The sequence below is a fragment of the Natrix helvetica genome, assembly GCF_964273705.1.
Source record: "Natrix helvetica genome assembly, chromosome: W".
Taxonomy (NCBI): Eukaryota; Metazoa; Chordata; class Lepidosauria; order Squamata; family Natricidae; genus Natrix; species Natrix helvetica.
The window spans coordinates 28,950,529-28,971,374 of record NC_138555.1 but is presented as its reverse complement, the minus strand read 5'-3'; the positions used below and the strand labels follow the sequence as shown (position 1 = coordinate 28,971,374).

Sequence of the window (20,846 nt, the reverse complement as noted above, 5' to 3'; positions counted from 1 at the left end):
CTGTTGTTACTGTCACCTGGTCTGGCGTTCTGAAGACTTCGCCCTTGGTTATCGCCAGGGACGTCCCCCAGAGCAGTGAGCAGGGGACTTCTGCTAGAAGGACTTTGGTCTGGGAGCAGCTCATGCGCCTTCACTGGAAAGGCAAAAGGAACCATTGGGTGTCCCTGGTGTGGAAGCGAGCCTGAGGAACAATGCCAATGGTGGACACCCTGGTGTCTAGCAGTTTGGTCAGAGTGGCTAGTGACACCCCACGCACCCTGACTACCTGGGAGGCTAGCTGTCTGAGAGAGAGCTGTCTTTCTGATGATAGAGAAACCAAGCCTGCTTCTGAATCTACCATTTTGTTAAGGCCCTGGTGTCTCTTGATGTCCGCTGCAGGGAGTTGCTGTAATCCTGAAAGCAGATCAGACAAGAAAGATTAAAAGGGAGAGGGGCCGAGGGGGGAGGGGCCACGCGTCGCAGCGTTACCGCGGCTTTTCTGGTTACTCCAGATGAGCCGCTGAATCCCGATCGTTTGGACGGTCCATTGGACCCAAGCTGTCCCGTAGAGACAGTGGGAGGTAAGGGGAAATTCTGGGGGATCCAGAGACACCCGCAAAGTCTCTGGAAACCCTGGGGAAACCCCTTTTTGCTGGCGATCAAGAGCCAGCCCCCAGGCTGCCGAAGCTGCTGACGGCTCCGCAAAGCAAGAGCAGGAGAGAAAGAAGCATGCCGCGTTTTGGTGAGACTATTTGAAAAAGTTTTTTTTTTGTTTAAATTATACAGAGGACACCCTTAAATTGGAGACTTACGGAAAATAGAAAATAACCGGAGACTTAGCGGCGGGTTTGAATAGAGTTAATTGAAACCATTTGGGGTTTTTTTTTTCCCTTTTTATCTACCGGAAGCCAGACTGGACTTTTGTTACAGCTGTTACAATTGTTGTTGAAGCCCTTTCTTTACTTTTAACTTCCTTCCTTTTTTAAAGTGACTTCATTAGAGCCATTTTTTTTCTTTTTTCTTTTACTTTATTCCTTGTAATGCCTGAAAGACCTTTTTCTTTTTTTTTTCTTTTTTGCCTAGTCTAACTTTCCCTTTTACTAAAGGCAGCGCTTTAAGGGGCTAGGGACTGGATACATTTTAACACTGCCATCTAGCGGACTTTGAAACATTGTTACTAATTCCTACTGCTGGGACTATTTTGAGAAAAAACCGCCCACTCAAAGTCAAGACCTGATAAGAGGCAAGAAATACAGCTGTTTATTGCAGGCTGTTTCTTGTGGAGCTTTAAGGTCTGGAAACTTATCTTGGAAGACTTATAAGAGAAAACTGGAGTGATTTTGGAAACTACACCGAGTGTTTATACTATTCTGCTGGGGATGTGATGATATTTCCTTTTCCTGGTTGGTGCGTGTGCTGTTTGTTACACTCTAAATCTCTTTTTTTCCCCAAAGTCCTGAAGCCTGGAAGCGCTGAATAATTTTTTTTTTCTTTTTTTTTTCCTGGTCCTCAATTTTTTTATTTTTTTCTCTTCTTTTTGAAATAACAGAGACACAATTTTTTCTTTCTCTCCTCCCACTCCCTTCATCTACCCTCATCTTTCTTATACGGATTGCCTTTTTTTTCTTTCTTTTCTTGCTCCTCTCTTTCTTCTACCCCTTTTCCATATTCTTTATCATATTTCCTATATTCTGTGCTCTCTATTTAAATCTTGACTTCTCCCCTTATTACTTTTATCTAACTACTATACACTCTTTCTCCCTTTCTCCTCCTCCCTTCCTCTTTTCTTCTTCTTATCTTTTCTTTCTCCTAGTGTTTATTGCAATTGGACTGAACTACAAAACGAAGAAGAAGAGAGAATAAACTAGCAAGATGAGTAGAAAGCCAACACCAGTGGGCTCTACAACAACAACCCCTGCCTCCTCATCGGCAGGAGGACAAAGATCAATACAATCTATGATTCAACAGGAAAAAGAGAAGACCATATCGTTAGATTCAATTATGCAATCAATACAGAAACTACAAACAAGCTCCGATGAAAAATTGGATACACTTATAAAGAAAATGGGCAATATGGAAATGAAGATGGAGAACATAGAAAAAAAAACAGATGAAGCAGAGAGAAATATAAAAGATATACAACAGTGGGTCAATAAACAAGAAGATGATATGCAAAAAATTGCTGAAAGAGAGAAGCAAAGAGAGAAGAGGGATGAAGAATTTGATTCTAGATTGAGTGAAGTGGAAACAGAAAGCAGTGCATTAATTGGATGGGAGATGGAGCGTTCCGAATATTTTCTGAGGTTTCAAAATATAGTAGAAGAAAAGGGTGAAAATCTGCCACAAATAATATCTGAAATTCTCATAGAAATATTAGAGATACCTGAAGAGAAGATATTGGACGGTATAGATGAGACATTTCGAGTTAATACAAGATATGCAATGAGAAACTCCCTCCCAAGGGAAGTTCATGTAAGATTTACTAAAAAAGCATTAAAACTACAAATTCTGCAAAATACAAGAGATAAAAAACTGGAATATAAAGGCAAGGAGATTGCAATTCTAAAGCAAATACCAAGAAGGGTGAGAGAGAAGAGAAGAAAATACCAATTCTTGACTACAGTTTTACTTAAAATAGGAGTTAACTATAGATGGCTGATTCCGGAAGGCTTAATATTTTTATGGAAAGGACAGAGATACAGAATTGATACAATTGAGAAGGCAGAAGCTTTCTATACAGAACATTTGAGAGAAAAGGCAGAGAAGCCTGGAAACGAAGAGCTACCGGTGCAACTGCTGGATTTACCTATAATTGAAATTGAGAGGACAGAGGGCGCTGTAGGTGGAATTGACATTGAAGAAGGTGCTGTTGGGGGTGTAGAGATCAGAGCACAACGGGAACCAAGATCAACTAGAGCTATAAATCCTATATATAAAACATAAGGATGGAAGGAATAAAACTACTCTCAATTAATATAAATGGACTTAATTCGCCAAATAAAAGAAAGAAAATATTTCATAAATTAGGAAAACTAAAATTAGACATAATCTGCCTACAAGAAGTACATATTCAGCAAAGAAATAGCCATCCATTAGTACAACCAAAACTGGGGAAATTTTTACAAGATGTTTTATAGATGGCATTTAGATCCAGCTAAGCTGTCTAAAATGTATCCAAATTACAATCCTAAGTGCTGGAGGTGTGATTGTTCAAACGCTTCTTACTTTCATATTTGGTGGTCCTGTAAGAAAGTTAAGGCTTTATGGATTAAAATATGGTGGATAATGCAGAAGAAGATTCTTAAAAGAAAAATTAAATTTGCTCCCCAATTTTTTCTATTGGGCATAGTACCTGACTGCACTGTTGCTGAAACTAAATTAATATTGTATATGATTACAGCAGCTAGACTGCTGATAGCACAATATTGGAAGAAAGCAGAATTATGCTCTATAGAAGAATGGATACTTAAGGTAGCAAATCTTGCCGAAATGGATAAAATTTCTGTATACCTAAAAGATCACTCTTACGATAAGTATACTACAGATTGGTATCCCTGGATTGATTTTGTAAAATTAAGGTACGGTTCAAAGGAAGTGTCTATGGGATATGGTTGAGAAATGTTTCATAAATATGTAGTAATGGTTTTGGAAAGGAGGTTATGATGGTTTTTCTCCTTTTTTGTCTTTTTTGTATTATCTTGTTCTTATTCTGATATATGCATATTATTATTGGGATATTTGTTTTTCAGATTTGCTGGTAACTATGCTTCTGACTCTATCTGGGAAGTCAGGGGTTGGGTTAGGGAGGGTTAGGGTGGGGAAATGGGGGGGTGGGTGGGGGGAGGGGGAGGGGAGGGAGAAAATGTTACTCCTAATAAGATAACCTGTATATGTCTGTTACATAAATAAATAAATGTTTATATAAAAAAAGAAAAGAAAAAAAGAAAAAAAGAAAAAAAACGAAAAAAAAAACCAAAAAAAAAAACATAAGGATGGAAGGAATAAAACTACTCTCAATTAATATAAATGGACTTAATTTGCCAAATAAAAGAAAGAAAATATTTCATAAATTAGGAAAACTAAAGTTAGACATAATCTGCCTACAAGAAGTACATATTCAGCAAAGAAATAGCCATCCATTAGTACAACCAAAACTGGGGAAAATTTTTTACTTCGTTAGCGGATTGTAAACAAAGAGGCGTGACCTTTTACATTAAAGGTAAAATCCCTGTGAAAAAAATCTACACAGACGAAGATGGAAGAATTTTAATGGTGGAAATAATGGACAATGTTAGGAAAATACTTTTAATTGGAATTTACGCACCTAATGAAAAACAAGATGAATTTTATAAAAAAATCCACAAGAAAATTTCTGATCTAGACTATGTTGATATTTGTATGATGGAAGACTTCAATGGTATTTTAGACCAGAACATGGACTATAAAACCCATAAAACAACAAAATTAAATAGAAAAACACTCCCAAAGTCCTTCTTCAGGATGATGGATGAAATAAACCTAAAAGACGTTTGGAGAGAAAGGAACCCCACTAAAAAACAATACACCTTCTATTCAAATAGACACTCATCGCTCTCTAGAATTGACATGATTTGGGCCTCAACGGACATATCCAGCAGCGCACTAGACGTGGAGATTGAGTCGAACACTTGGGCGGATCACAACCCAATGACAATAGGTTGGAGACAACAAAGAATAAGATCTAGATGGACACTAAATAACATGATATTGAAAGAGAAAGAATTTGTAAAGAAAATGGAAAAAGAATTGACTTTCTTCTTTAAAGAAAACAAAAAAGAAGACACGTCCTTACAGAATCTCTGGGATACAATGAAGGCCTTTTCTAGAGGTTTGATAATAGACTATGCAAGAAAGAGAAATTTAAAGAAAAAACAAGTGTCTAAGGATCTAGAAAAAGACTACAGCACATTGGAAAAAGAACTACAGAAATTTCCACAAAAGGAAGAGATTAAAATAAAGATGGACACAATAAAACACAAAATGGACCTACTGGAAAACGAGGACTTGGCTCAAAAAATCAGAGGCGCTAAACAGAACTATTTTGAAAATGCAAATAAACCAGGCAGATGGCTGGCATATAAACTGAGAAAAGAAAGAGAGACCAAGAAAATACTACAACTAAGAGATGAACAAGGACAATTGCACTATGGAAATATGGAAAAAAAGAAAATTATACAAGATTACTATGCCAAGTTGTATGAACAAGAGAACATAAAAGAGGAAGAAGTGAAACAATATCTACAAAATGCCGGAAGTTTGCTCGGAGGGTCGTTTTAAGCGCTCTGAAGGCGTCAGGGAAGCCTCTGGACGATCCCTGAAGCCTCCGGAGGGGGGGGCGGGGGAGGCTCTTTTCACCCTCCCCAGGCTCCTATAAAGCCTCTGGAGCCTGGGGAAGGCGAAAAAACCATGTAAAAATGGGGGGTCGCGCCTTTTGTGCGCCCATGCGCACTGGGGGGGTTGCGCATTGCATTATGGGTGCGGCACACACGCACATGACCCCCCTGCGCTCCCCCCACTTGTGGCACGCGAGCCAAAAAAGGTTCGCCATCGCTGGTATAAGGGAACTAAAACGCATGGTTATTTCAGAAGGCATTTTATAAGAGAGGCTCTGTTATCAAATTGGGAGAAGGTTAAGAGGTTGCACTACTTGAAAATTCCAGTCTGGATATCAACTATTGAAGCTTTTTCATATCCAATAGTATATAAAAGGGAAGAAACAGTTAGATATGCTGAATTATTGAATACAGAGGGTGAACTCAAATCCATACAAGAATTGAAACAGGAAGGTATTGAACTCAATTGGTATTCATATGTGCAAATACATTCTAGATATAATGAAGATCGAAAAAATGAGGGCTTTTATGATAAAATGACTGAATTAGATAAAATCTTAACAGGTAATGATGAAAAAGTAATTTAAAAATTTTATGACTATCTATTAGAGGTGAAATTATATGAAGAACAAGTGAAAGGAACTATTTTAGCTTGGGGAAAAAACTTTGGACATGGGATTGACTTAGAAAAATGGCAAAAACTGTGGACTCAAAATTATAAAATGACAATGTCAACTGCATATAAAGAGAACTTGTATAAGATGTTTTATAGGTGGCACTTATCCCCATCGAGAATAGCAAGAATGTCGAAGAATAAGTCTGAAAAATGCTGGAAATGTCAACATACGCCGGGCACATTCTACCACATGTGGTGGACTTGTCCTGAAGCTAAAAGATACTGGACTAAAATACACATGTGGTTGGAGAAAATGATACATAAACATATAGACTTGAAACCAGAACTTTTTTTATTGGGAATAATACCAGAAATATACAATAAGGACTTGAAATATTTGATCATAAATGTGTTAACAGCTGCTAGAATTGTATTTGCTAAAAACTGGAAAAATGAGAAATTACCAACAGAGGAAGAAATTGTTCGGAAAATAATGGACTGTGCTGAAATGAGTAAACTTACATTTGAAATTAGAGAACTAGAGGATGAGCAATTCTATAAAGTATGGGATTTGTTTTATCAATGGTTGGATAAAAAAACCTGGAAATGATTTTTTTCCCCCTTTATCTTATCTTATATGTAATAATAATAGAAAGCTATACTTAATGTTGAGAAAAAAAATTTCCTTTCTATTCTCTCTTTTTATATATGTTAAGCTTTTACTATGAAACAGATTACTTATTTATACGATATAAGAATAATAATGTACTAAATATATAAGAGTGAGATGATTTAAATTGTTAGGTATGATTGTAACTGGTGACTATTTTATAATATAAAATGGAATAGTGATGATGTAATGAATAATGGATATAAATATAGATTGAAATACTTAATGACCACATGGATTGACAAATAATAATGGAAAATTATATTCGGAGTTGTGGATGATTGGAAATTCTATGGTTAATGGAAAGTAGAAATGTGTTATATGAATTAATGGGAATTTTTTGACTTAATCTTTATTCTTATTTTTTAGAGATTGGTGATATAATTTTATAAAGATTTATTGTTACTTAGTAGATAATTATGGATGTAAAGAAACAAGGGCTGTCACAAATGAAAGAATATTAATGGTAACTTGAACACATAATGCTCAATGAAATATTTAACTATGTTTAATGGATAATTAGTGACTTTATTCTTAATTGTAAAAACCGTTGCACAAAAACTTGTAACCAAACGACATGCTTGATGAAATTGTTTTTTTCCTCCTCCTTGCTCTTGTTCTGTATGTGTTGTTTTGTCTTTTTTAAAGAAAAAAAAATTATATATTAAAAAAAAAAGATTAAAAGGGAGAGGAGCGGCCGTAGCTGCTCTTAATGCCCAGGCCACTGCCTGAAACTCATCATAGTGATGTCTGCTTCTTGACCTCAGGCTATGGAGCCTCCTCAAGTGCCCCGGCATATTATCAGAGGTGTGCAAGGCAGACCCCAGAGCCTCAGAGCTAGGTGGTAGAAACCCTGGACTATATCCTTGTCCTGCCATTAGAGGTGGGCACTGGGCCTGAAGTCAAAGATGCCCTCTATCTATTAATCAAATCAGGAAGGAACTTTGGTGTGGGCCCTGCCTCTGCCTCCACGGCAAATATAAGTAAGTATAATCTTTATTGTCATTGTACTTAAATACAAAGAACTACCCTTTCTGCTGCTATCACTGGCAGTTGCACAGTCGCCTCCAAAACATGTTGCCAAATTTGGCTGAGGCCTTAGCTTTGAATAAGAGGTTTTTGAATAGAAAAGGCTGGAGGAGACCAGAAAGGATGGAAGTGGCAGGTGGCATACCGTCCTCCTCAGAGGTGGTTTCCTCCCTCATTAAGCCTTCCTTCAAATCCGAGGCCTGAGCATCCTGTGACTGGACAGGGAAGACAGGGGAATCCTCTGCCTGGGTGTCAACTACGAAGCCACGATAGACAACTAGTGGCATGGAACATAAGCGTTTGAAATAGGCCCCAATGACAAGGCCCTGTCAAATGACAGCTAGGCTGTTAAGGCCTGAGTGGAACAGTATGCCACCCCTGAGGGGCTGAGGCAAGGCTGCCACCACCCAAGGTGGGGAATTAACAATCCAGTTCAAGACTACTCACAATCCAACTTTCAGTCAATTAAAGATGTATATAGATATGAATTCCAAATATTTTTGAAGATTGGCATCTGGCTAGCACTCCTGCCTGCCCATGCAGATAAGCAGGCTTGGGGGAAGGGCCCTGAGGGGGGAGGCAATCCAGGTGGCATTGCGCAAGGGTGTGATTGTGATCCCTGGACAGGGCCCCAGAGACCCCGGGTGTCAATGGGCACCCTCCCTTGCAGCAAGGGGTCTTCCTCTGCAGCTTTGCTGGGTGAGATCCCTGGACTTATATCCTCCTGTCCTAGTCCAGGGAGCCCCCCCCTCCCCCCCCCTCTGTTAGCCTTTTTGCATATGAGTTCTAGTGCCCTGTGCCTCTGCTTCTCATATTTAGAATTACTTTTTCTTGGGAGCGTTAAGTCCTGTTTTTGTCTGTGGAAAAGTGCTCACAAGCTCTGATATACTAGGAAGCAGATTCTGGAAAGTTAGAAAGCACGTTCCCCCTTCTCCACTTATTCAGTCCGATTTGCTGTTGTTAAGGTCAAACGCATGCAAGCTGCAGCCTAACAAGGAGAGTGGTTGTAAAAGCTTTGTGGAAAGGTCTCCATGGAAGCAAAATTTGAATGAGAAAGGGGTCAGCTAGCCAAGAGCCAACCTCCCAAATCCTTTGATAGCTGCAAGGAATCCCCCTCTGCCCCTCCCCCAGGGGAAGGAAGCCCTAAACATTGCCCCAGGGAATCCTTTTATCAGAAACTGGAGCAGGGCTTTTTGCTGCCTTATTGCAAAATTGCTTTTGTCGTTTGAATCTATCTCTGGGCTCCTAGGGTTTCCTTTGGTTTTGCCGTGGGGGTTCCACCCCCGTCCTTAGGGAAAGCGTCTGGCAAGGGGCCAGATGCAGCTGTGGGTACCTCTTTAGCCTCCTTCGGGCTGGTGACGTTCCGCCCCCTCAGAGGTGAGAGGAACTGGCTCCTTCCCATGTCTGTGCTGCTGCTAGTGCCCCTCCCCCACGGCTTGAAATCTCCTCAGGAGGGCAATTCGCGCCAGAAAGGAGCTGGCTCTGCCCCTCCCCGAGATCCAAACAAACGCAAGCGGCTTGGGCTGCTCAGAACTCTGCCGCACGTTTTGTACTCTTGTGGGCCCTGGGGGGGAATGTGCTTGGCTTTGCTTTAGCCTTGCTGCCCCCCCCCAAGAAGAGGCCCCCGGAGGGGTTTCAAACCTGTTTGGAGATTATCTGGTAGGGCTGCTGGTCATAGCTGCAGGGACCAGATTCCGGTTTGTGTCCTCGGAGGAGCAGGGGGCCGCCATCTTGGAGCACATGGTCCCCTGCTATCCAAAAAGGCGATTCGCGCCGAAATTCAAAGGGCACTTCAATCCGGGGCTTGAAAAGCAGACTTATGCTCAAAGAGCCGCCGCGCCCCTTGCTGCGGGTGGAATTAGCCTTCTGGAAGCGCTGTCTCATAAATGAGCTCTGCTCCAGGCTCCCGCTGTGTTCTGGTGAGGCTTGCGGAGGCTCAGCGTTTCAGAGCGGCTGGCGGTCCTTGCTGAGTGACCCAGGTCACCCTTAGTGACCTAGGCTGTGTGCCGCCCCTGGGGGCTAATGGCAACCGCTCCTAGCCCCACCAGGCTTTCTGTGAGTCTCCAGATACATCCCAGGGAAAAACCATTCACCTCCTGGGTGTGTAGTCAGTTGGCCATCTTTTCACCGGAAGTGCTATGACCCCCTTTCAAGCATTTGATGACAGTCACCCCAGGGTGCTGCTATCTCCGCCATAGGAGGGTGCCGCCCCAGGAACAGTGGATTTTTTTGTAAGAACAGCTAGCAGCCCTGGCGAAAAACAGGCCCAATGGGCCAACCGAAAATTTAGGAACGAACTGTACAAACTGTACAGAATACGGTTGACCCATTGGACCTGTTTTTTGCCCTCCCCAGGCTCCAGAGGCTTTCCTGAAGCCCAGGGAGCGCGAAAAACAGCCCAATGGGCCAACTGGAAATTCTGGAACGAACTTCAGGTTGGCCCGTTTGGCCTGTTTTTCACCCTCTCTAGGCTCGGAGGCTTTCCTGAAGCTGGGGGAGGGTGAAAACGGCCTCTCCCGGCCCTCCGGTAGGCCGAAAATCAGCTGGCTGCATGTGCATGCATGCCGGAACTGAGGGCTGCCGTTACAGCAAATATGGCTCCGCGTGCCACATGTGGCACACATGCCATAGGTTTGCCATCACAGACATATACCATCAGAATACCAATTTCAATTTGAACCACTAGTGCCACCTATTAATATTACAGAATACGAGTATGACTTAAACATCTTTCTCTTGTTAAAAGTGGTGTTGTCTTTCTGTTGAAAGTGGTGGTGATGTTACTCATAAACACACTGACCTGAATATATTTTTACTTATTTTTTACCACCTATCCATTTATTTATTACCTTGTTAGGCTGATATGCTGTTCCAATTGCTATTGACTCTGTGTGTCTTACATTCCTTCCTTTGCAAATAAAGTTAAAACAATACATAAAAATAAGAGAAAATGACCGTTGTCTTACCTGAACGGTCGTTCTCATGGCGCTGCGGAGAGTACAAGGATTGGGTTAACACAGCCTGTTTGCCCATGGACTGAGTAGATTTTTTCCCCTCTGGCCACGCCTCCTTTGCCTCTTCTGGCTCAGTTTTAAAAACGAGGTCTTGTCCGACGAAGACGTTCTCAGCTCACACCTGTGCAAAGATACAATCTCGGTGCTAAACAATCACCCTGGGTGGGTCTTGTACTCTCCGCAGCGCCATGAGAACGACCGTTCAGGTAAGACAACGGTCATTCTCCATAGCGCTGCTTGGAGAGTACAAGGATTGGGACATGCCCAAGCTATTGTGTCCCAGGGCGGGAAGAAGTGACCTTGTCCGGAGCCTCAATAACCTTCTGTAAAACTCTACGGCCAAAGGAGGCTTCGGCAGAGGCAAAGGAATCGATCTTGTAGTTTCTAATGAAAGCCGTGGGAGACGCCCACGTGGCTGCTCTGCAAATGTCCAGAATAGATGCTTGAGTCGCCCAGGCCGCGGTCGTGGCTGCACTTCTGGTGGAATGTGCCGTTACACGAGGTGGAACCGGCTTGCCCTGAAGGTCATATGTCATCTTAATGCAAGCTCGCAGCCACCGACCTATGGTTGAAGACGACACCTTGCGACCCAGGGAACCTGGTTGAAAAGACACAAAGAAGGCCTCGGAGTGCCTGATATCCTTAGTTCGTTTCAGGTAAATACTGACTGCCCTTCGCACGTCTAATTTGTGCCACCTGCGCTCCTTGGCGTGTTGAGGGCTGGGACAGAAGTTCGGGAGGATGACCTCCTGAGACCTGTGAAAATGAGAATTCACCTTCGGCATGAAGGCGGGGTCTAACCGTAGGATGACCCTGTCTGGGTGGATGATGCACAGCTCTTCCTTGGCCGAGAAGGCCGCAATCTCAGATATCCTTCTGGCTGAAGTAATGGCTATGAGGAAGGCAGTCTTAAGAGTCAGATGTCGAAGAGATACCTTCCTCAAAGGTTCGAAGGGAGCCGCTGTCAATGCCTGCAGGACAAAGGGTAGGTTCCAGGTCGGGTACCTGTGCACCACCTGGGGTCGGATGTTGTAGGCCCCCTTCAAGAAGCTCTTGACCTGAGGATGGAGACTCAGGGATTGAGGTTGGTGTCTGGCTAAGATGGTGGATAATGCGGCAACCTGGCGCCTGAGAGTGGCTGGTGCCAGTCCTTTGTCCAAGCCCTCTTGTAGGAAGTCCAATAACTGAGGGATGGACGCTTCCACACTGTCAATGTCCCGTTTGCTGCACCAGGAAGAAAAGGCAGCCCAAGTCGCGTCATAAATGCGAGTAGTGGCCGGACGTCTGGAAGCTTGGATGGTTTTAATGACGTTGTCTGAGAGGCTCTGGTCCTTCAGGAGCTGCCTCTCAAGTGCCAGACGGCTAACTGCAACCATTGGGGCTCTGGATGGTTGATGGCCCCTTGACGCAAGGATACCTGGTCTGGAGGAATTCTCCACGGTTGCTCCACAGACAGATCGACCAGGTCCGCGAACCAGGATCTCCTGGGCCAATGTGGAGCCACCAGAATGAGCTCCGCCCCCTCCTTCAGCAGCTTGTAGATCACCTGCGGGATCAGAGGGAGGGGCGGAAACGCGTATAGAAGCCCTGGAGGCCAGTTGGACCTCAGGGCATCCGTCCCCTCCGCTTGTGCTGACTTGTAGCGGGAGAAGAACCGCTGGAGCTGTGTGTTTGCCGCCGAGGCAAACAGGTCGACCTGTGGGAGACCAAACCTCCTTACCACCTGTGCGAACAGGTCCGGATGAAGTTGCCACTCCGAGTTGTCGATGGTCTGACGGCTCAACCAATCCGCACTCACATTGCTGGTTCCGGAAATGTGATCCGCCCTCAGCGACGCTAAGTGGATCTCTGCCCATCGTCCTATGGCCTCCGCCTCTGACATGAGTCTTTTGGAGCGGGTCCCTCCTTGTCGGTTCACGTGAGCCTTTGTGGCCACATTGTCGGTCAGCAGCAGAACGTGGTGCCCCCTCAGCTGTTCTGCAAATCTCCTCAGCGCAAGCCGGGCTGCCCTGAGTTCTAGCCAATTGATGCTCCGGGCTGCCTCCGCGCTGGACCACCTGCCTTGCGCCAGCTGGCCTTGGCAATGCGCCCCCCAACCGTAGAGACTGGCGTCGGTCGTTACCACGATCCTGTCGGGTTCTCTGAATAGGCAACCCTTCTCCACTGCTCGAGACTGCCACCAACTCAGAGACCGAGTCACTCTTGGTGGGATGCGAACTTGCTTGGTGGAGTTGCTGATCTTTGCTCTTTGCATTGGAAGTAAGAACCATTGCAGTTCCCTTGCATGAAGACGTGCCCAGGGAACTATGTTGAGACAAGAAATCATGATCCCTAACAGTTGGGATAGCTGCACTACCTGCCAGGACCTGTTCCTGCGACACAACCGGATTCTGTTCCTGATGTTGCGGATTCTTTCCGGAGACAGGGACACCTGGCAAGACACCGAGTCTATTATGGCGCCCAGATGTTGTATGCGTGTGGCAGGAGTCAGGTTGCTCTTTTCCATGTTTACGGAAAACCCGTGGTCCTGTAAGGTGTGAACTGTGACGTTTACATCTCTCACCGCTTCCAGATAGCACTCCAGGCGGACTGGAAGCTTGCGCAGGTGGGCCGCCACAGCTGCAAGAAGCTTTGTGAACGTTCTGGGTGCAGAAGAAAGTCCGAACGGAAGCGCCCTGTATTGGAAGTGCTTTCCGTTGTAACACAAGCGCAGGAACTTCCTGTGTGCAGGATGGATGGGCACATGTAGGTACGCCTCCTTGAGATCGATGGAGGTGAGCAGATCCCCTTGTCGCATGCAGCTTAGGATCGACTGGAGAGACTGCATTTTGAAGCGCTTGTAGGCCAGATGCCTGTTCAGGCGCTTCAGATCTAAAATGGCCCTCCACCCCCCTGAATTCTTGGGGACCAGGAAGAGAATGGAATAGAACCCCCTCCCTTCCTGTTCTGGAGGAACTGCCTCTATTGCGTTGATCTGCAGAAGATGATCTATCTCTGCCTGCATGAGAGCCCTCTTTACCGGGTTCTTGGATAGTGGGCAGCGAACAAAGGTCCGCGGAGGAGAGGATAGAAACTCCAGGGTTAGACCCCTCCTGATGGTATTTAATACCCACTTGTCCGAGGTTGTTTCCTCCCAACGGTCTGCATAGAATTGCAGGCGGCCCCCGATGGGAGGAGACCCCAGACGGTCACTTCCCACGTCTAAACTGACGGTTGTGGGCTCCCCCACGAAAGGGCTTCCGAAAGGACCCCTGATTGGATTGTCTGCCCCTGGAAGAAAGGTTGTTTCGTTCCTGGGACCTGTCAGAGGACTGGTTAAACTGTCTTTGGGAGGAATAAGAAGAGGAAGAGGCCTGGCCACCTTCCTGTGCCCGAAAGGCCTGTTTCCTGAACGAGCCCTGACCTTTCCTGTCATGCTTCCTGAAGGTGGAAGGAAGAACCTTCCTCTTATCCTTTGTCTCAATTAGGAATTTCTCTAGGGAATCCCCAAAGAGGTTCTCTCCCTTGAAAGGAGCTGAAGCCAGCTTCCACTTAGCCTTCATGTCCGCCTGCCAGTGCCGAAGCCAAAGCAGGCGGCGAGAAGTGATGTTGGACGCTAGTGCCCTGGAGGCGAATTTCGCTGCGTGCAGGGACGCATCAGAGGCGTATTCCACAGCCGTAATGATCTTGTTAAGATCATGTCGCCAACGAGATGCTTCAGATGGGGGCTGAGATCTGAGTTGGCGCAGCCATAATAAGGATGCCCTCGTAAAGAACGAGGCCGAAGTGGAGGTCTTGATCGCCCAGGCAGCCGCCTGGTGCGTTTTGAGACAAGCCTTTTCTGCCCTCTTATCCTCTGCCTTTAACCCTTCTAATAACTCGGCCGGGAGATTAGAATTAGAGGTCAGAGAGACCACAGGGGCATCCACTTCTGGAGGCTTCAAAACATCCTCCAGTCTAGGTTCTAAAGGGTACAGAGATTTGTCTGCGCCACTGGGATTGGCCAGGGTACCAGGCTGAGCCCATTGGCGCTGAATAACCTCCATGAACATGTCAGGGACTGGTATCAGTTCTGGGTCAGGGGTTGTTTCGCTGAACAACCCTGCCATGAGGTCCTGGGAAGTAGAGGGGACTTCCTTGTCCTTAGGTTTGGCACCAAGCTCAGTAGAGGCTCTGGCCTTGTGTAAGATGGACTTGAATAGGGCTGGCTTAAAGAGACCAGTGAAAGAGGGCTTGTCTGGAGGCATGTCCTCATCCTCCGAGAGGGCAAAGTCCTCAGCAGCCTCCTCCTCCCACGTAGACACCTCTGTGGTGATAGAAGTGCCCGGGGAATCGAGTACTCTGGTCCTCTTTTCCCCCAGGGGGCGAGTAGGCCTAGAGGCCTTGCCACCCCTGCCTTCCTGTAGCCTCATGGCTTCTACCACACCCTGGGAAATAGCCTGCGTGATGAGATCCCTCATCTCTGCTGACATAGCTGGGCCCTTGTCCTCTACAGGTCTGGCTTGGGCATAGGCCTGTCCCCTGGCACCCCTAGGAGGATCTCTCTGATCCTCTGCATGAAAACAATATTGAAAGGAGGGGAGATCCTCCCTGACTGAAGAGCTAGGAGAACCTGGGTAACCCAGAGAGGCTGCAGGGGATCCTGACATGGAATCCCTATCACAGAAGGATGGGGATCTATCCCCCATCTCCTCCCCCTGCTCTATCTCCCTCTGGATGGGTGGGGAAGGAACTGGCCCAGCCTCACTTGGTAAGGGTGCAGAGGGAACCTGGGGCCTAACAGACTTATCCTTCAGGGAGTCCTGCCCCTTGTCCCCTTGAATTTTGGGGGCCTTACTCCCAGCTGCAGAGTGGGAAGCTTTCCCCCCAGCGCCCTTGTTTCCCTTTCTCCCCTGGCCTGAGGGATCTGGCCTACTGCGCTTTGCAGATGGCCCTGCCAGCTCCTCCCTTCGCTCCAAACCTTCATCAGCCATCCTTGGTTGATCTTGAGTCGAAGAGGTCGCTGCTGAGGGAAGGGCAGTGGACGCTGGCCCGACGGCTCCAGAAGCGTCTGCAGACTCAGATGGGAGGCTGGATCAGGCACCAGGACACTCCTTGCCGCTTCCCCTTGGGTGGCTGGGGAACTTCAGGCTTGCTGGAGACCCAGACAAGCCCTCGCAATCCTCTGCGGCTGTCTGTAGAGGCGGAGAGGCTCTGCTGCTTGCTGCTGCTTTCCGGAGGCAAAAAGGACTCAAAAAAAAATGGCCGCCGGTTCTTCTGCGCGCCAAAAGCCTCACTTAAGGGCCAGGCGCTTCTCATTGGCTGCAGCCGAAAAGCGCGCCAAAGCAGCGCTTTTCAAAATGGCCGCCGCTCTCCCGATCGGCAAAAGACGCCGTTTGGAGAAGCAAGGGCTTTTTTAAAAGCCTCTCCTCCAAAACGACCAGGGAAGCACGGGGATTGCCGTCCTTCCCTGCGCTTGCCAGCAGACGCCGGACAAGCGGCCTCGCTTGTTCCCCCAGCTGCGACTAAGCAGCTGTGGAACCGATCGCTGCCTCAGCCTTAGTTAGGTAAATCCTCTTGATAAAAAAATAGAAAAAAGGGAAAATAAAAAATCAAAATAATAAAACCTGGGGAAAAATCCTAATAACAGCTAAATATCACATAAAATTACTATTGGAGAACCCAGCCTATTTGCTCAATGCTGAGTGTTCCCCAAACTCGTCCTACCGGGCGGACTGAGTTTTTAAAACTGAGCCAGAAGAGGCAAAGGAGGCGTGGCCAGAGGGGAAAAAATCTACTCAGTCCATGGGCAAACAGGCTGTGTTAACCCAATCCTTGTACTCTCCAAGCAGCGCTATGGAGAAAGGAAACCACAAAATCATCCTTAATTTATTGACCAACTATATCATTCATCAACAACAAATACAACCCTACTTCAAAAAAAACCCCAAACTCATAACATAGCCATCCCAAAAGGCCTGATTGAACAGCAAGTTTTTAAAAGCCCCTGCAGAATCAGCAGAATGTGAATTAGGTTAACTAGGTGAGCCCAAATATACCCTGGTCCAAAGCCCTGAAGGGTTTTAAAGATGATAACCAGCACCTTGAACTGCATCTAGAAAAAATATATACATATATCAAAATAAAGTGGGGTAAGTGAGGTAAATTATGCATCTGTAAACTACCTTGCTCCATAAAGTTGAACTAGTACAGGTAGTCCTCAACTTACAACAGTTCACTTAGTGACTGTTCAAAGTTAAAATGGCACCAAAGAAAGTGACTGTTTTACACACAACCGTCGTTGCCACATCCCCATTATCACATGATCAAAACTGAGATGTTTGGCAAGTGACTCATATTTATGAAGGCTGCATTGTCCTGGGCCAGTGGTCGGCAAGCTGCGGCTCGCGAGCCACATGCGGCTCTTTACACACTTTAATGCGGCTCTTCTGTGTGCCGGGCGCCCGCTCCCCTTCCTCCTCGGGTGGCCGCCAATGTTCCCTCTAAGCTGCGCAGATAACAAGGAAACGCCGCGCAGAAGTTTTAAAATGTGAGTGAAAATATCCCCCCTCCCTCCCTTCTCTCTGTCTGCACCGAACTCTCTCTTCCATGATTGGTGAAATCAAGGAAGATTCTGCCCGGATACCGATGCCGTTGCAGAATGGAGAATTCCCATTGGTCCTATGGGGCTTCATTGGTTCCTGGGAAAACATGATCCGCTGGTTGTAGCCTGCTTTTCTCTGCATATCCGGGGTTTCTAAGGCATTGCATCGTCTGAAGCCCGTTCTGGACTGGGCAATCTTTCTGCGATCCCTTCGCTTTGGGGAGAGAGGGAACCAGCGTGGAATTGGACTGTCTGAGCCAAAGGGGTCCACGCGATCTTGAGACTGGACTTTTGAGCAGTACCAATTCTTTCCACTCTTTCTTTTCCCTTTCTGTCCTTCTTCTATCTTCCTTTCCTTTTCATTTTTTTCCTTTCATTTCTCCTTTCCTTTCCTTTTTCCTTTCCTTCTTTTCCATTTCCTTTCCTATTTCCTTTCCTTCTTTTCCATTTCCTTTCCTTTGTCTTTTCCATTCCTTTCCTTTTCCTTATTTCCTTTACCCTTTTTTCTTTTCCCTTCCCTTTCCCTCCCTTCTTCATCCTTTCCTTTCTACTTTCCCATTTCCTTTCCTTTTTCCTTTCCTTCTTTTCCATTTCCATGGCCATCATGGGGGGGGGGGAATGTGACATGAGGGGGGAGAAATGTGACATGAGGGGGTGAAATGTGACACGAGGGGAGAAATGTGACATTGTGGGATTGACATAAAAAGGGTTGATGTGAAAAGGGGTGTGTGGACATAAAATTGCGGAATATCGTAATCTAGGAGCCAGCAAAATAAGTTAGTGGCCAGGTTCTGAGGTCAATATATAACATCCACAGATAAATAACAGTGTACCATCCTATGTATTTTCGGTTTTAAAAATGTGGCTCTCAAAATAAATTTCATTGCCCACCACTGTCCTGGGCTCATGTGATAAATATCCTTTTGTGACCCACTGACAAGCCAAGTCAACGGGAAAGCTAGATTCACTTAACCATATTACTAACTTCACAACTGCAGTGATTCATTTAACAATTGTGGCAAGAAAGGTCATAAAATGGGGCAAAACTCACTTAAATATCTCACTTAGCAACAGAAATTTTGGGCTCAATTGTGGTTGTTAGTTGTGGTTGTTAAAGATAATAGGAAAAGGGAATAACACTGGATGAGTTGGTTTCCAGGTTGTTAAGCACCTCTATATTAGCCACTATCCTGTTTATTCTTTATTGCCAACCACCATTAACATTTGATGCCTGTAATCTATTAATAGATTTAGAGCGTTCTACACACAGAATCTTCCTCACTCCACACATTTTAACAGATGCATCTCTGTCTATTTTGTTCTTGCTCTGGGAAATCCCATGCCTATTTCCATCTCAAAGGTATTATAACTATCACAAAATGCATTCTTGTAAAAATAGTGCAGGTTTGTCTGTCAATTGCACACACTTTTTTCTGGGGAGCAATATAGTTTCACCATTCTGTATTCTTCCTAGTCAACAACCAACGAAACTCCAAAGATCAACTCACTTGAAAGAAGTTACATACTTTCAGGCAGAACATCAAGGGGAATAGATGTTTTGCTTAATCCAGTCACCAATGTTTGCTTCTGAAATAAAATTTCTGAATTTCTCTCACAATATCATTCTAAATAAATATACTGTTTTCCGACATACAGCGAAGGATTAGCACTTGGAAGAATAAAAAGCATTCTTATGTCTGAACTCGAATTTCATACGGATGCATCATCAAAAGCCTAATACACAGCCATATTTTATGAAAACCACATCAAGTATTTTTATAACCATGCACAGGTTGAAGTATTATTTATTGAAATTATTTGGGCACCTTCAGAATTGAAGAAAGAAAGAAAAATGAGAAAGGAAAGTAATTTAGGATTTCTTTTATTTACATGATTTGAACAGCAGCAAATCTGTATTAAGTACATATTTAATAGGAATTATTTTTAGTAGACATATAATGCAGTCTCCAAAGCTCAGAAAAGGAAAACCATGCATATATCGGAAAAATATTATATAGTATTTCTTGTTTATAATCAACAAGAATTTCTATGCTTCCCTGAAGAATTCAGAAAACAAACAGGAATTGTTAACGTAAACATACTGTAATACAGCCTCCTAATCCTGAGATATTTCAATGCTAAACATTTCAGGTGATGCAATCCAACCAATTTTAACGTGTCAAAGTAAATATTTTCTACATTTATCTCTCAACCCAACTTCTATCTCAACCTTTCCAAATTTTGTGTTTCAAATAACCTTCAATCAAGTCATAATCACCTCTTAGAATTATAATGTCTACTTCTGCAGTTCAGGATGGCTGCAAGAAATTTTGCTCCAAATATGAGTTTCAAGATGACCATGCCTACCTGAAAGCCATGTCCTCTGGGCTAAATCTTGCTAACTTTATCCAAAGGCTATGAATACCAGTTACGTTGTACATGCTCAGATGTACATTTGACGAAACATACTCTTTATTATTGTGCTGGAAAACTATACCACTGAACTTCCAAGAAAAGTGGGAGATAACAATTAAACAAATGAGGTCCGGGGGCCCATCAAGTACAATTTGATCTCCCCCTTCTGCCAACTACTGGACCTCTTGCCTTGCACGAACTCACCCAGACCGGGATCATCCGCTGTCGTCGCCTCTACAGCGCCATCAGCGCCGCCGCCACGGCGATCCATGCTTAGGCGAGGAGGAGGAAGGGAGAGGGCAACCAGATCCCTCCTTCCTGCCTGAACTCCCCTGGTTAGGGCACCCGCCTGTTTTAAGGAACAGGCCTTGGCCCCTTTGCAGCTACCTCTTCCGTGGTTCTGCTGCCTAGCCTTCGTTCGCTCGCCCTCCCCGCCGCAACGTTACGTGGCCCTTGCCGCAGCCAACCAAGTCAGTCAGACATTCAACATCAGGATTACGTCCGCCCACTCACCCACCCGCCGCTTTTCTTTAAGGGACGTTCGCTGGCTAGTCCCGAGTAAGACGACGAATGCGCCTGTGTAGAAATTCTCGCGCGAGAGCGCGCGGCTTTCCTCGGCTTCCTTTTTCATGGATTTTTCTCTCGCTGATCTTTTCCCCCACCCTGTCCCTTTCCTGCGCGCGCATAGGCGCGAGACCTTCCAGGACCAGCAGTTAAACAGCTTTAATTCATCGTCATCTCATTTTGCCCACTGTATCACTGCCTCCCCGCCCCCCACTCCGTCCCGGCCGATTGAACGCTCGCACGTTACTCTCACGCTGGTTGGTTGGCCGGCCAACGCGTGCGTGTAAAAATCAACGTCTCCACGTTCGCGCGGAGTTGTCTTTGCCTCACGTGAGACACAAAGGGCGGGGAGAAAATAAAATATGAAAATACCCTCCCATCACCCAAAAGGATCAGCTGTGTGTGTGTTGGAAGAAGGTTTTGGAATTTTAAGCCGCCCGGAGTCCTTTGGTTCAGTTGGACGGCTATAGAAATTGAATAAATAAATAAAATTAAATAAATACGTGCTGAAGAAAACCTGTTTTTTTCGCCGAAGGCTGCTGATACGCAAATAACATTTGATACATACCAAAGCGTTACTGAAAGAAAAAAAGCAGAAAGGGAAAATTTAATTTGTGTGACATGT

General features: G+C 45.1%; 1 protein-coding gene across 1 annotated transcript in view; it reads right to left on the bottom strand.

The window, feature by feature from the left end:
• The window catches only part of LOC309400674 (zinc finger protein 652-like), a 224,753-nt gene extending 204,597 nt beyond the window's left edge, over positions 1-20,156 (bottom strand). The window contains exon 1 of the mRNA XM_081969270.1: positions 19,862-20,156. The gene's annotated coding sequence lies outside the window, so the exon portion shown is untranslated. The remainder of the gene's footprint in view (positions 1-19,861) is intronic.
• Positions 20,157-20,846: the final 690 nt, after the last annotated feature.